Source organism: Euprymna scolopes, chromosome 9 (genome assembly GCF_053919585.1).
Source record: "Euprymna scolopes isolate OS-2025 chromosome 9, ASM5391958v1, whole genome shotgun sequence".
Lineage (NCBI taxonomy): Eukaryota > Metazoa > Mollusca > Cephalopoda > Sepiida > Sepiolidae > Euprymna > Euprymna scolopes.
This window is the reverse complement of record NC_136490.1, coordinates 136,867,162-136,884,661: the sequence shown is the minus strand read 5'-3', so window position 1 is coordinate 136,884,661 and position 17,500 is coordinate 136,867,162. Positions and strand designations below refer to the sequence as shown.

General features: G+C 33.4%; 1 protein-coding gene across 5 annotated transcripts in view; it reads left to right on the top strand.

The window, feature by feature from the left end:
* Window positions 1-17,500, top strand: part of LOC145284867 (tumor necrosis factor alpha-induced protein 8-like) — a 447,133-nt gene that overhangs the window by 209,130 nt on the left and 220,503 nt on the right. The window lies entirely within an intron of this gene.

Sequence of the window (17,500 nt, the reverse complement as noted above, 5' to 3'; positions counted from 1 at the left end):
TAGTATTTTTTTAGCTACTTTACATCAAGAGGCTTCATACCTTGTCTGATACGATATCTATAAGAAATAACCATTTTATTGTAAATATATGCTCTTTGTGTAAACAAATCGAGCTTTGGCATTTGGACGATGTCAAAACATTGTTAATTCACTACCCGTATAGTAGCAGCTGAATAGCGTAAGGCAAGAAGCATTGACTGTCATTCGGGTGGTCGAGTTTCGATCCTGGCTTGTCTAGCTGCACTGATGCGCTGTGATACAGCGAAACAGTACTATATGTGAATGATATATATATATTTCGTTGAGAATGAAAAGGAAAACTATTTAATCTCCACAACGTTATTTAAAATAGAATGACAACAACGGAGATGGAAGGAACCAGCAAATGTCAAAGATATACAAGACGTTCTACTCGTCTGAGATATTACACCTTTTCGATACTCGTAATTGGCACTGACAGTTTTGAAAGCAGTGATATGAACATCTTGGACAAAATGACATTTATATTAGAAGAGAAAAAGACAATCTGCCAATATTAAATGCTGACTTAACTGAAATGCCTGTTGGTAAAGAAAGTCTCAAATTATTTTAAGGTTTCATCACTTTTATTTTTAACGTGAATCACGGTTGATGGTTACATGCATGTCAAGTGTCTTTTTACAATATCCCTTTCAAGTGAGTTAACTTTATAACTATTAGTGCTACCACATCTGGCTGTCTGAAGATACTGGCTTCCTGACCTAAGGCCCTGTCGGTGGGGCATTAGAATACGCCGACTGCCCCCATGCAGAGGGTAAAAGTCCCCTCAATGGGGGTCCTGGATATGACCTTAAACTATATCCAGTGGTGAGGCCCCAGCTTGTGGGCTTTGGGAAGTGTGGAGCCACCCTTTAATTACCATTGTTCCCAGGTCCACTCTGACCCGGAGTGGTAGTACCTGTTAGGGTGCCAACTATGGGTTAAATAGAAACCGACGTGAAAACAACAAATATATTTTATTAAAAATATTTTTTCTTCAAAATCTTTGGATTCGGCATTAAATAACCCGAAAAGGGTTGATATGCCATAAAACAAAAACAACCAACCAACTTTAAATCCTGACCTAAAATGTACTAAACATTGATTTTTTTTTTTCCTCTTATTTTGCAAAACGTGATTGTTTTGCAAAACCAAAAGCCATTTTCCAATCGAGCAAAACATAATGGATAAATATTTGACGCTATAAAAAACTTGAAGCATAAAATCTTTTACCAGATTGGCCAGATTAGACATCAAATAACCCGAAAAAGGTTGATATGCCACAAAACAAAACAATCAAAACTTTCTAACACAACAATGTTTCTTGCTGACATGAATAACAATAGAAAAATAAAACAAAACTAACATGTTTACCTTCTCTCCCTCTCTATAGCAACTGGTTCAATATAAATGAAAATGAAAAGCTAACTGACCTCATTTCATTTTCTTTTAAACTAAAGAACAAATGTAATTTACACCCTCTCCCCTGCACTTATCTTGTTCCTAGTGACCCACCGAGGGAATAGATATTACAATAGCTAACTTTTTTTAATTTTGATATATAAGGTCATATTGAATTCGATATATAAGGTCATATTGAATTCGATATATAAGGTCATATTGAATTCGATATATAAGGTCATATTGAATTCGATATATAAGGTCATATTGAATTCGATATATAAGGTCATATTGAATTCGATATATAAGGTCATATTGAATTCGATACTGCATACTAGTTTATGTACTTTTTTAAATTATGTAATATGTTAATTTTAGTAAATTATTAAAGATCAGTTTCATTTCTTAGTGATTGATTTTTTTTTTTAACTTATAAATGAGAGATAACTTAATTTTTTGTGAGTTAACTCCACTATAATGGTGTATAATTGTATTAATACATATATGCACACATTTATTTCCATTATATTTTAGGCCTTTATTTAATTTAATAAAGGCAAGTATTATTCTATTATTGCTGCTGCTGTTACTATTAGTAGTAGATTAATTTGTTCTTATTTAGATGTGCAAGGTTTTTATCTAATTATTGTGAAGTTAAATATTCTATATTATAAATGATGAACCAAGTTAGTTTTAACTTCAAGGTATAAACTAGAAATAAAGCTTCCTTAATACGAAGGTTTCTAATGTTCCTCTCCGTAGCTAAGATGTTAAATTTGATAAAATAAATTGAACAACATAGTATTATACTCCGTTACCTCCTACACACAAATTATAAGTAAATAGATGAATGATTTTAAGTTTTTGCATTTGCTGCAATAGCATTGATATTTACTGTGATATAACTACAAAACATAGGTCTACACAGATTTCAAGGGATTTGAGACGCCTACTTGTTTATAAAGAGATTTTTTTTCATTGAAATATATTATGAAACAGTTACACACATTAGATCATTGCATAGAAGTTGTGACTAATTAAGATTTGCTGTTAAAAAATTAAATATAGAGAAAATCATTTATCTCCCCTTTTCAACGGCAAATTTCCATTTTTTTTTTTTTTTTTTTTTTTTTTTTTTTTTTGAATAGTGATTGTCTTCTAATACTTTGTATACATCTCACACAATGCTTCAAACTACATTTCATTAAGTCGTACTTACTTTTTGTCACGATTTAACGTGAAGTGTTAAAAATACTAGGGAAGAAGCTGTTTCGCCACGTGAACGGTGCATAAATTGAAGAGACAGTTTGAGACACTGAAAAGATGCAACTTACTAGCCGGTAGTTGTCAACTTTAAATGTGTTTGTTTGAACTTATATACGATGATTTTAATGAATAAAAGTAGGGTATTTTGTACTGTAACTACTAAAACGAAAATGGGTTAACAAAACAAATATGTAACAAATTAATGTTAGCTAAACGCATAAGTTACTCTTCTATCTACTTGGATAAATGTATTTGTGCTTTAACTTAGTTTAATGATATTTTTCTAAACGATTGTTCACTGTATTTAGTTATCCCTCACTCTCTAAAAAAAAAAAAAAAAACATGGCTGCCATAAGTATTGTACGAGGACCCTTTATAATCGCTCAAAAATTGAACAAAATGGTGGCAGAAACATATCTACCATAATACAATAAATGTCACCAATCGTGCGAAAATGTTTTACTAGTATTTTGTTTAATTTTTTTTTTTTTTTTTTTCTCGTTCTAACTGAACAATGGGTACTAAGTTTGTTTGAAACTAAAAAAAAAAAAATGTTGAAACAAACTTATGCAGGTAGATTGAATAGTAATTTATCTTGCCTTTCGTAACATTTACTTGTTGCATATTTTTATACTTTAGTCACTGCTTATTAAGGCCTGGATGCCACTCAAAGATAAGGGTTAATGAATATCTGGTGAAACAACACTGATGATCGGTAATGGTGAAAATTGGGTAGAAATTAATTAGTTAAGAGGACAGCTCAACAAGAACTTATGCTGGATTTGAAAACTACCACATTAGTAAGTTGGGGAGCAGCTCCGTAGTAATGTGTTCCATAGACAAGCAGTTCTAGGAAAAAAGCTTTTGATAAGTTTTTTTATTGTTTGGCCTTCTGGCCAAGATGCGGCACTTCCATTTCTCGTTCTCTTTCAGTGAAGGAGAAATCCTTCACGACTGAGACAATTTTTATTTTTGTACCTTTTCTCCACGTTAAAAAACAACCCTGGTGTCTAACTCTGTCCCGTGGGGAAGCATTGTAAATAGGTACAGTTAAAAATACCCAAAAAATGAATACTTATTACAATCAGTCAATCCATTCGCTATCATTCAATTCGTGTTAGGTTTTTTTTTTTTTTTTTTTTTGAAGACATCCGTCTGTTAAACCCAACTGAGATAGCTTTAATATAAAAACCCTGTCAAGCTCTGTTCTTGCTCTCAATCCCCCCCCACCCTACGCTCTCTTTAATCTGAGACCAATAATGACAGCTGTTTGAAGTTGGTACCAAACTTCCTGTTTCTCTAGCACATCATTAGATTCTCTTTAACTTGGCCTTCTCCATTTCTGTTCTGAAATCTCTGATGAGTTAACAAGCGAGAAACCTTCGCCAATGACTTCTCTCTCCCCCCTCTTGAGTGTGTTTTATGTGTATGTAAGAGCTGTTGGGTGAGGGGTGGTGTGGTGTCCAGTTCTTATTTAGGTGTGGTAAAGTGTTCTAACACTCGGTTTCTATTTTCAAACTTGTTTTTCTTGGTTCAGAAATAATTGTTTTCTTGAATAAGAAACCCTTCCTTTCTTTCAAGTAGTTTTGTAGTCGCTTCCCTCCTCACACCCCTCCTCCTGAACTGCTTCGTTGGTTGCTTCAGATCGTAAAAACATTTTTAGATTCATCTACGCACTTCTTGCATCGGCTATTCGTTCGTCGGCGAGTGTTGCTCAAGTCTGAAATACCAGCTTCATAAATCAAGATCGAATGGATGGTTTGTTTTTGGTGTGCGTTTATCCAGAATTTCTTCCTCATGAAAAAGAAATCTGTATGATGTAAATTGGCATTTTATTTCAAAAAAGTGTCTAACATCTTTCTTTCGTGTTTCTGACAGAACACGAACATACTACTTCTGTGGATTGAATAAAAGGTTCCATTCGAAATTCTGTGCAGATTCCAGAGTTCGACGAGATACACCAGAAGAAGGTCGTAGGTTACATTGACCAAAACGTTGCGAAAATAACAAGTCTGAAGAATTCAAATGATACAAATTTTTCTTTTAGATCTCCTCCCATCGCTCTTGCTCCATCGTTATTTTCATCGCAAGTACTCATCTGAGCTTCAATCTATGGTCTCCTCTGTCAAACTTTTACAACAAGCACTCGTCTATCTACAACCACTATCAACAATTTCCCCATACTCTCTGTGCCTAAATCTAAGCGCAAATTCCATGAATAAAATTTATTTCCTAGAACCACCCACCTGTGAAACTGTTTCACTGGCCTACTTTCCAGCTAACTACTATATGGTTGTCTTCAAGTTCAATGTAAACAAGTTCTTGTTGAGCCGTTCCCTTAAACAATCAAATTTTACCCAATATCTATCACTAACGATCACTATACTGTTGTCTCGCTGACCACCGTACGCTTATTAACTTTTTTCCCCAGCTGACCTTCGGGACTTGATAAATGGTGACTCCCGTGTAAAAATATATATATATATATATATATATATATAACAATTGTCCATACAGTCCGAGGCAATGCTGAAAAGGAATGTATCGGCTTCATGGGTGTTTTGTGTAATGTTTTACTTTTTCAGTGGACATGCAAACAACTGTCCTTTATATAATAGATTATAATCCGATAGTGACCGATTATTCTATAAGCATATAGTATTTATTGAATAATTTTACAAAAATAAGTGGATCTCGTACCATAGTTCTGATATATATATATATTGGTCGATTGATAGTTGCTATTTCTTCTGTTGAATAAAAGAGCAAAATAGTCATTGATTGCTAAAATAATTAAATGAATGATTTTGTGCTACGAAACACTGTCAACAATTGTAAATGTCAACATAATTAAAGGAATAAATTGTAAGACGGTCAACGTCATGAAATTTGGGATATAGACTTTTGTCATTTGTTTTCTATATATGCTCTGTAATTATATTGAGCTTCATAAATTAAGGCTTAGTATATAAAAAAGTGAAATAGAATTAAACAAGTGAAGCGTGCATGGTCCCTTGTGAGTGCACAGTGAACGAGGCATAAAAAAATGGCTAATTCGTTCTGTTACTTTTTTACTCGTATCATGTTTAATGTTTGTGCAAAATTTCAAAAACTTCCAAGGTATAGTTATTGAGAAAAGTGCAGACAGACGAACGGACAACGGTGATTTACAGGTCCACCTTCCTTTTGTCCGGACTAAAAAAAAAAAATTGTTTTCACAGAAATGGGAATTATGAATATGTTCACGCATGCACACACACACACATATATATTTTGTAGTCATCAACATACAGTCCTATTTCGTTGTATCATGACTCATCAGTGCCGCTAGCACCTCTCTCAAGCTGAGGATTGAACCTTGAACCATCGCGTTGATAGTCAGCAGTTCCACTGATCGACCCACAGGAGTGGTGCCCGCAAATAACCTCGACAAATGTCTGTTTTAAACAAACATTTGTCCACCACTTTTATAGTGCTCTAACTGCTTGTTTATAAACAAACGGCGAACCTCGCGTTTTTTTCAGTAGTGGATGAGATTATTTACAACAATGCTCTACCCAAATGTATTTTTGGAATATTTTTAAATGTATGTTTAAATTTTTCCAAATGGTTATGAAAAGAATTGTAACGCATAAAGAAATACGCCGTATAATGTTATATTTTGTTTCGATTTTTTTGCAAAATTGTATGCATGTTCGATTATTAAAACCGATAATCATGAAACTTAATTGATTGAATCAATCATTATTGACTTAGATTGTATTGGCATATGAACATTACTGGAATTTCGATATATAAAAATTTTGGTTATATATATATTTTGTTTACTTTTGGGGGGGGAAAGAATTCCAACAACATGCTCGACTAAGAAAAAAACTTTTTCGATATAAGAGTTTAATATTTATTTATTTAAAATTGTACAGAAGGTCAGAAAAACATTGGTACCGTCGGTTTCAAGCTTAACATAAGGGGGGACCAGTTATTTACCATTAACTGGTCTCCCTTATGTTAGGCTTGAAACCGACGGTACCACTGTTTTTCTGACCTTCTGTACAATATATATATATATATATATATATATATACTGAATTTAACTGGGTTCGTATAATTCAGTAAATTTTTCCTATACCAATGAATTTTAAGCCAAAAAGAGAGTACTTAAAAAGTAAGCTACAAAATTATCATATTTCATAATTAAGCATTAATATACTCTATTAACAAAACCAAGAATTGTATTGAAACAATTGTAACTTAAAATGAAATACACTTTTTGTTGCTACCAATTCCTTTTTGAAGTCTTGGTTTTGTTAATACAGTATATATATATATAATGTCTCATAGAAAAATTGCTGAGTATTATCTGTTCTATCGCTTGGCTTCTAAAAAGGTCATCTATAAACACACTAAACTAAATATTGTAATGTTTCTGGAGTTTCTTATTTTTTATTGTAAGACTATTTCATTACATCAGTTCTTCAGCGTGGTTAGACATGTGCTTCAAGCTGAGAAAGATTTTTGACAGATTTTAATCGTTAAGCCAGCAGAAAAAAAAAAACTAAAACTCATCATTTTATCAAATGTGTCTGTGTGATATAGTTGGTTGTGTTGAATGAAAAGAAATCCAATTATTCTATAATAGTATATATATTTGATTTTACAAAGTCTCATGCCATGGTTTCCACGATTTAAGAATCAAAAACAAAAAAAAAAAAACTAAACCTGGTAGAAAAAAAAATGCATAGTATTTTCCGTCTTATCGCTCGACTTTTGAAAAATCATCTATGTGTGTGCATGTCTCTACTTATATATAGAAAAGACACTGCGTATGTGTGGCGGCTGGGTTGTTTTTTTTAAATTTAACACAATATACTTTGTGCCTGAGAATATTCTTAGTTTGTGCACTATACTCGATACACCTAATAAGTATCGAAAATTAATTAAAAAAATCTGATAAAAGGAACAGTCAGATTTTGATTAGTTAACACTTTTATACAGCCTAACATTACAAGTGGATTTGAAAAGTTCTCATAGTACAAACAGAAGGGCCCAGCATATGAAATCAAGGTTTTTTGATAAGATGGGGGCGGGGGTGCATTAAAAGTGAATAATTGTGTTTTGAGCACAGTTGAACCGTGATGCTTGACTTTTGCATTTTAAACTTTAATTCAAATCATTATATACAAATAATTTCATAAAATCAACAGTAGGTTCTTTACAGCGCAATGTAAACTATGGTATACTGTAGACTGTTACTGTGAGGAGGCATGTGAGCTCCCCTTCTCGATGCACCAAGGTTGGATCCTGAATAGAGCAGACAGTCAATCGATTTGATTAACGAATGGAAAATTTCGCCGATTATTGGAAGTGTGGAACATTTATTGATTCTCATTCAATCACGAACAACGTTGGGTCTCCCTGCTAGTGTGCGTATAAATTATGTATAGAGACACTGAATTTAATGTAATGTTTCTAGAGTTTGCTCCCCCCCCCCAACCATTGTGATTAAGGAGGATTAAACTAGCTATAAAAAAGAGTTTTTTCTATTACAAGACTTGATGATTGAAAGAGCTTTTGATTTATAACAAGTATGAACCCGTTACATTGAACCTTGACTATAATATTATATTTCAGGTGTTGACTTTCTAAGCTTAGTGTTATCTCCTCTTTGCCGAATGATAGTTTAGAGTGAGCCAATAATTAATGCAGATGACATAAGTACATAAACTTGAAATCGATAGTTTGCATTTACTTCCCTCTCCATGCAGGTAAAGTAAAGCACAAGGTCGGTGGGGCTCCCCATCTAAAAAAAAAGAAAAAAGGGGAGGGTGGATGGGGGACAAAATAAGAATGATTTCTTTTTCAACAACCGAGAATCAAAACAGCTGCACTTTTGTTCCCAACCAAAAGGCCACTGATTCAAGTTCAACGTCAACATTAGTTACTTTACTGTATATGATAACTATTGCTGATAACTTATAACGATAGCATGTTCAAATTATTGATCACTGAAAATAACGTTTCAGTCTGATCACTACTTAGATGGGAATAGCAGATACTGTAAGTTTAGAACTTCCTGATTTCAATACCCTTGGACCAAAAAAAAAAAAAAAAAAATGTCGCCTCCTATGGAGGAATTTAGTTCCCTTCCACTGCAATAACTGTGACACCAGTATAGGAAATTAGGATTGAGAAGTAATCGCCTCCCCAATAAAGGGCACTCTGACCTGCAAAAAGTGCCTAAACAGTCTCCTCGGCATTCTTCGGTAAGGGCGCCTCAGGCAATTAGCAATAAAGTAACCCCCTTCTAAAAGAGAGAAGGCAAAGCCTGGGAGGGTGGACCTCCTATAACTGCAGAGAAACAGCATTACATCGCAATTAAAAGGGGTCAGGTCATTACAGAAATGGTCTAATCTCTGTTGATTGTGGGGAGGGGGTGAATAAAAAGAAAATCCCGGGCCGCAATGTTGAACATTGATGATTGAAACAGTGAATAAATTGCCTGTAGACTGAAGGGTAAATGTGCATTTCAGGTGTGTAAATTATTAGACTTATTTAGGTGTGTACACTTTATTGTGCACACCTAAAATGCAGTTTTACCAATATCTATGATGTATGTAGCTTTTTATGGTTTTAAGTATTTCGGTATACTAGTTATAAAAAAAAAAAGTTTTATGGTTTTAATAATTTTGTTTTTAAATGGTAGAAAAACAGATTTTTTTTTTTTTTTTTAACGAATTAAAATCCATTCTTCAGCAATTTTTTTTTTTTTTTCAGAAAGATAAAAGCCTAAATTTTATATGAAAAGCAGAATAATATAAAACTTATTTTTATAGAATTTTAAATTTAAAGAAAAAACACCATTCACCGCCATTTTTGTCTCAATGAATAAAACATTTTTTTAAATGTTTTTAAATCAATTATTTTATTTATTTTTTTTTTTAAATAATATTTAGAATGATTTTCTATAAGAATATACAAAATATAACATAAGTACCTGAATTTCAAATTTTTTCATCTTTTCTCTATCTTTTCTCTATCTTTTCTCTATCTTTTCTCTATCTTTTCTCTATCTTTTCTCTATCTTTTCTCTATCTTTTCTCTATCTTTTCTCTATCTTTTCTCTATCTTTTCTCTATCTTTTCTCTATCTTTTCTCTATCTTTTCTCTATCTTTTCTCTATCTTTTCTCTATCTTTTCTCTATCTTTTCTCTATCTTTTCTCTATCTTTTCTCTATCTTTTCTCTATCTTTTCTCTATCTTTTCTCTATCTTTTCTCTATCTTTTCTCTATCTTTTCTCTATCTTTTCTCTATCTTTTCTCTATCTTTTCTCTATCTTTTCTCTATCTTTTCTCTATCTTTTCTCTATCTTTTCTCTATCTTTTCTCTATCTTTTCTCTATCTTTTCTCTATCTTTTCTCTATCTTTTCTCTATCTTTTCTCTATCTTTTCTCTATCTTTTCTCTATCTTTTCTCTATCTTTTCTCTATCTTTTCTCTATCTTTTCTCTATCTTTTCTCTATCTTTTCTCTATCTTTTCTCTATCTTTTCTCTATCTTTTCTCTATCTTTTCTCTATCTTTTCTCTATCTTTTCTCTATCTTTTCTCTATCTTTTCTCTATCTTTTCTCTATCTTTTCTCTATCTTTTCTCTATCTTTTCTCTATCTTTTCTCTATCTTTTCTCTATCTTTTCTCTATCTTTTCTCTATCTTTTCTCTATCTTTTCTCTATCTTTTCTCTATCTTTTCTCTATCTTTTCTCTATCTTTTCTCTATCTTTTCTCTATCTTTTCTCTATCTTTTTTATAATCTTGGACCTTGGATGCAATAAAAAAAATTTTTTTTTTAAAAAGCACCCAAAATGAATCCAGACAATCCAAATATTTATCAATCCTCATCTTAAAATTCACCAAGAAAAGCCATTGCCAAGAAGATGCATCTGAAGAAGGTCGGAGATTAGTTTGCCGAAAACGTTGTGAGGATACCATTCAAGATGAGGACGGTAGTTTGAACAATACAAACAATACAGTAATGAAATGTTTATTCAGATGTTTTTAATGTTATTAGTACAGTGAATGAAGTATTATAGCTTTGTTTTATGGCATACTGGTGGGGGTACCCGGTGTTGCCCGGGTGTTTGTAGGTGTAAAAAAAAAAAAAGTGGTAGTAGGCAGGAAGGTTTGAACCTGCAACGCAAAGGCTGAAAAGAAAGTGAAAGAAATCCTGACACCTTACCACTACGCCATGACGCGAATGATAGTGTAAGGTATTCAAATGTAGCAATATATTTATTACGGCATAGCGGATAGCAAAATGAAATCCTGCACTTAAGTTTGGCTGTAGGCCAATTAAGCTTTCAGCTGTATTTGTTTCCCCACAATGTCGGAAAACCAGCTCCCTCAGAAAGGGGGAGCTCTGGCTGTGTCCAAATGAATAGCAATTGTCTGATATGAAGGGTTCCCCCCCCCCCCCACATTAATCAAAGCCGATTGCCTTCAAGATGTCCTGGTCCAGGAGGCAGGTGCCTTTGCTTCGATCAGTTTCGCTTTTATACAAAGACAGACAAACCTTGTAAACCAGGGATTTTTTAAAACTCAACCAAATAAGATAGAGACGACGTCCGTTCGCAAATCAGATATAACGATCTAGGAAGTATGAGGAAAGTTCTCCATAAATGTAACCTTGTCGAGGATGATAAAAAAGCCTTTTGCGGACATATATGAACACTCGTCCCCATTTTGCTTTTTAGCTAATAGACTAGCAAGGGTGTCCGGCATTTCCCGGGTGTTTGTAGGTGTGTGTAAAAAAAAAAAAAAAAAAAAAAAAATTTAAATATGGTAGTAGGAAGGTAGGCTCGAACCCGCAACGCGAAGGTGGAAAAGAAAGCAAAAGAAAACCTGACATCTTACCGTTACGCCATGACGCGATCTGAAGTGTAAAGCGTTCTAATTTAGTGATGTCAACCATTATGCCATAGCAGATAGTGAAATGAATGAGAAATCTGGCTGGAGGCCAGTTAAGCTCTCCACTTTCTGCCATATGTTTCCCCACGATGTTAGGGAAAACCAGCTCCCTCCAAAAAGAGGAGCTCTGGCAGTGTCCAAATGAATAGCAATTGTCTGATATGAAGGGTTTTCCCCACATAGATCAAAGCGAATTGCCTTCAAGATGTCCCGGCTCGGAAGGCCAGACAGATGGCTTTGCTTCGATTAGTTTCGCTTTATTTATACAAGAAAGGCCAACAAACACTAGAAACGAGGGAATTTTTTAAAAGTCGATCAAAATAAAGATAGACGATGTCTGTCTGCAAATCTGAGATATTACGATCTAGGGAGTATAAGGAAACTTCTCCAAAATAGTAACTGACGCGAAAAGGACAACGAAAAAAGCCTTTTGCAGACATACACTAACGCTCGCGCCTATTTTGCTTTTTATATATTAGACTAGCGGGGGGGTACCCGGCATTGCCCGGGTGTTTGGAAGTGTGTAGTTTTAGGTAAATCAAAAAATCCGGGTGTTTGTGTCGGGGGGGGGGTTAAAATAAAAAGTTTTGGTAGGTAAGTATGAAGGATCCAACCCGAACCCTTGTCGAAGTTGGAAATGAAAGTGTGAAAAAAAAAACATGCGACGTTAACCGTTGGGCCACCACGTAATAGTAATGGAAACATGATTGAATTTATTTAACTATTACGAATTGGCAGGTGCCCGTACTTAATGAAGTCAACTTTTACTGCGGTGCAGTATTTTTTTTTTTTTTTTTTTTTTTTTCCCCAAGATGTGGGGGGAAAACCAGCTCCCCATAAAAAGGGGATTATCCAAATTGAATAGCAATTGACTGATATAAGGAGAAACTCCACATTGATCAAAGCTGATTGCTTTCGGACGTTTCCGGAAAAAATGGTGCCAGAATTAGTTTCACTTATATTGTACGAAAAAGCTTAATGCACATGTGGCGATCGAAAAATGTTGACTATTTATCTTTTCAAAGTCGAGCAAATTAAATAGACACGCGACCCCCTGTCGTTAACTCGTAGATATTATCATTTAGACATGATATAAAAAGTTTTAAGTGAATCGACCGATCGCTTCTCGGAAAAAAAAAGCCTTTCTCGGGCATACACAAAAAGCATACATACATACATGCATTTTCGCTTTTATATTTATAGGAGACTAACATTTTTGGGGGTTATTAATATCAAAATACAATCCCCCCCCCTATTTCCCTTCCCCTTCCCCCAAAGTCTTCTCTTCACTCGCTCTTATAATAACGATTGAACAACAACAAAGAAAAAATGTCTGTCAAATATTCTTGGTTATAAGATAACCGTTGGCGTCATTTGTTGTCTATAATAGATCTCATTGACTCTTTATTTTCAACTTGAATGTTTTTGTATTCAAAACCAAATTTTATTTTGGATTCCCAATGAAGATGGACAGGTTGATGTACTTCATTGAACTGGCACTCGAAATGTTTGGTGCTGCCAGCAATGGAAATAACAATGTACACAAATAAAGTTTGAAACTCAGTTTGGCACGAACATTCTTGTTGGTGCAATCTTGAAAGTTGGGATTTTTTTTTTCTTTTAATTATGGCTTTTATCAGGAATGAAAGTTGCGTCACGGGAAAATATGCAAGATTACCCGGCTGATATCTATACATATAATACACGTCATAAGTATATACTATAAATCAGGCTATTTGTAAAGAATTGGTACCCAGATTTCAGTTCTTATGGAGTCAATTTTGAATATAAGTAGAGAATACCAGATCAGTCCTGGAAATATACCAAAGCAGTTTACAATTTGAAAGCCGAAAAAATGTAAACAGCAGACGACACTAAGCATGTGAATGGTTAGGTTAGGATTAAGTTTTAATCCCTCAAAACAAAAGTTAAAATTTTTAATGAAAGATGGCTTTGGTTCATTAATTTTCAGATCTGATTCGGGATTCTCCAATAGTAGGAATTTACTCCTTAAAAACTGAAATCCTCTGACTACCCAGTATTTACAAATACCTAATATATATATATATATATATATATATATATAATGATTAGTTATTTTATTTAATTTTTTTTTTTTAAAGAAATCCAGCAGAGTGCTCAATTAAAAGGAAAATCCGAAATATAAGAGCGTATTTATATTTTGTATTTTTTTGTACAGAAAGTTGTTAAATAACACAAGTCATTGGTACCGTCGGTTTCAACTCTGATAATTAGGACCGTTTAAGATATCCATATCAAGCTCTCTTCAGCCAATACTCATCTCATTAACTTAACACCTGTTAATTGATTAAGAGATGAGTATTGGCTGAAGAGAGCTTGATATGGATATCTTAAACGGTCCTAATTATCAGAGTTGAAACCGACGGTACCAATGACTTGTCTCATTTAACAACTTTCCGTACACAAAATACTAATATATATATGGTGTCTCAAAATGATGTACCCACTCTTTGACAGGCGATTATTAATGTACTGTTGCTTGGGGATGGGCTTGTGCACAGGAGCAAAATCTTTCTTTTCAGTGAATTTATCATTTCTATTTTATTTTGGTTGCTTATTTTAAAGAGGTGGACAAGGAAAAAATTACCCAAGGAAGTTTTGCCACGAAGTCTGAATTTGTTAGCGCTGTGTGTGCGCGTGCGCATGTATGTTTATACCATGTGCAGGATTAGTCCTAATATGAGCAAGCGGTTATATATACATAAAATGGTACAAGTTAATACTATAAATCAGGGTACTTGTAAAGAATGGGTACCTAGAGGAATTTAATGCCAATGGAGTCAGTTCTGATTATTGACGGAGAATATCAAGTCAGTCCTGAAAATAACCAAAGCTGTTTACAATTTGAAAGCCATAAAAATGTAAACGGCAGATGACACTTAAGTATGTGAGTGGTTAGGTTAGGATTAAGGGTTTTAATCCTTCAAAGCGAAAAGTATTTATATAAGCTTCTTATATATATATATATATATATATATATATATATATATATATATATATATATATATATATATATATATATATATATATATATAATATATTTATTTGTAACCTTTTATATGTACAATGTTGTTGCTTATTTAGAATTATTAAAAAAAAAAACAAAAAAAAAAAAACAGAAAAATCTTTGTCCGTACTCGCCACAGAATGAAGTCGTATCCGAAAAATCTCGTAAATTGATCAAGTATTTTTTCTTTTCAACTAAAAAAGTAAAATTCTTTTGCGATTTTAATACTAAATGTGTTCATTGTAAGACTGGTGTTGCTCTTGATAGTTTGAATTGAGTTGTGTCCCCTTTATGGCTAAAAAAAAAATCATGGTCGATCAGAAATCCTACATCTTGCTTTATCATAAAATTTGATTTTCTTAGTTCACAAAAAACTATTTGATTAATTTACATGATTTCTCAAATCTTTGTTCTCTGTTGAGTACGTACATAAGATTTTTTTATATATTTTTTTTTAATAATTTTTTTTTAATAAATGTTATTCTAAATGTCTGCTGTTGTGATTTGATTCAGTTTCATATTTGAACAACCAATTTCGAGAAGTTGATTTTCTATATGTCCAAATTTGACTCTCATTAACTGTATTATCCGATAGGTAAGTGCTAAAAGCTTTCGGACATGTTACCTGCCTCATAGATAATGTCGGGGTTACTTGTGCCATACGTAATTAGCCGTTTTATTTAATAATTGTACAATATACATGCAAAGTCATGTCCACCAAAAAGCAGCTTTATACATCGCGTGTGTGTGTGTGTGTGTGTGTGTGTGCGCGCGCAAAGGGGAAGATATGTTGCTGGCAATAATAGCTTCAGTGATCTTGTCTGGTGATGTTGTCTTGTTACTTTTTCCACATGATTTTAATTTTGTATAAGTCTGTCTACCTACTTAACACCTGTTAATGGCGTTCCTTTTAATATTAATGAGTTTAAATTATACAAGCCTGCAGCAGATAATGAAAGCAATGCCAACTACAGGTCTAAACTCGTTGGAACATGGGATGCAAATTGCAATCAATTAAACAAGATGGAGCTTATGAAAGAAATTTAGAATTTAGTACCAAACAATTTGGACAAATTTTGTTCCTTTTAGACAAAAATAAATCAATCACTTGCCCATAAATAAGAGAAATTAGAAAGGAACTTGATAAAAACAACATACCTCATTTTCGCAAACGTGCGAAATTTACGAGCAGAAAGTAAGTCAATCACCCTAAACTATATTCCTATTAAAATGAGACCAGTTCTATAAACTCCACAGTATAGATCCTAAACTTCCATTAGACCACAAGTTTACTTTATTTGAATTTTTCGGACTATTGTCCTCATCTTTAGTGTTATTCTCACATTTCAGTGGATGTGACCTCTGGTCTTCTTCAGCTTATCTTGTAGATTTTTTTAATGCCGCCTGCACTGAGGATTGAACCTTCAACCTCTAGAACAATGTAATTTTTACAACTGAATTTACCAAGTACTTTATCCCTTGTGCCACGGCTCCTTCTGTGCAGATTCCCAAATTCGATAAAGATTCCAGAGTTCCACCCACCCCCTGCTAAACTTTCACAAAAATACTAGTTTAGCTAAAATCACTATTAATAATTTTCTCACTCTTTATCTGTGCCTAAACCTGAACATCGATTCCATGAACAAAGCTTCTTTTCTAGAACTGTTCACCTGTGAAACTGTTCCACTTGCCTACTTTTCCACTGACTACAATATAGTGGTCTTCAAGTCCAACCTAAACAAATTCTTGATTAGCCGTCCCTTTAAGTAATCAAAGTATACAAAATTTCCACTAACAATTGTTACCCCATTGTTCCAATGACTAGCATACATTAATTAACCCTTATCCTCCAGGCCTTGATAAGTGTTGACTCCTTTGTAAGAACAATAAAAAGTATAAAAAACTTTTTTAAATACACCCAAAGGTTAGAACTTACATCGACTGAGACGTGAAAATCACATTCAAGATAAAAAAACAGTAGTCTAAAGAATGCAAATAGTACAACAGTTCGGTGAGTCATTGATTCATTGAAATTTAGTTATTTGTTAAAATTCAAGAAACAAACGTGATTACTATAGTGTATGGTTAATATCCTAGGTGGCGCTAATAACTAATGTACATGGCAATTGTGTTGGTTAATCATTGACAGATATTGTCGAAATTATCATCACTTCCAATGAAGACCAAAAACGTTACCAATACGAAGATAAAGAAAAGCAACAAAAAGAGAGACGCGGCTTGGTGGATAGAAACAAATAAACGATTTTATTAGGAAAAGAAAAAAACTTTCAGAAAAAATAAAGTTCACAAGCTGTCTGCTGCTAAGATTTTGCTCAGCTACAAAGTCCTTTGTGTGGTAACGATTATGAAAGGTATAAAGACGGATTAAGGAGGCTTTTTTTACTGCTTTGATATGAGATTTCAACTAATATAGGGGTTTGGCTTAGAAAGGTCAAAATACAGTAAAGTCGAAAAAAAATTTGTTGCCCTTGTTTGGAATTTAAGCTTACATTTTTTAATTTTTTAAAGATTAGTTGAAATATCTGCAGACAGATAACTTATCTGAAATAATATTCCGAGGGTGTTCTTTTATAGCAAGGAATTTATTTCCTCATTTTCCTGAAGGAATAACCTGAAAAATAAATACATAGTTCGTCATAGAATAACCTTCTCTGAAGAGGCAAGAAGTCTAGAAAAAAACTTTCTAGTTTCTTTGAGTCCGGTCAGAATAGAAGTATTAATTTCTTTTGACTTGGAGAAACTACAGCTTGAGACGTATCCATTTTTTTCAGGCCTTAGAAGAAA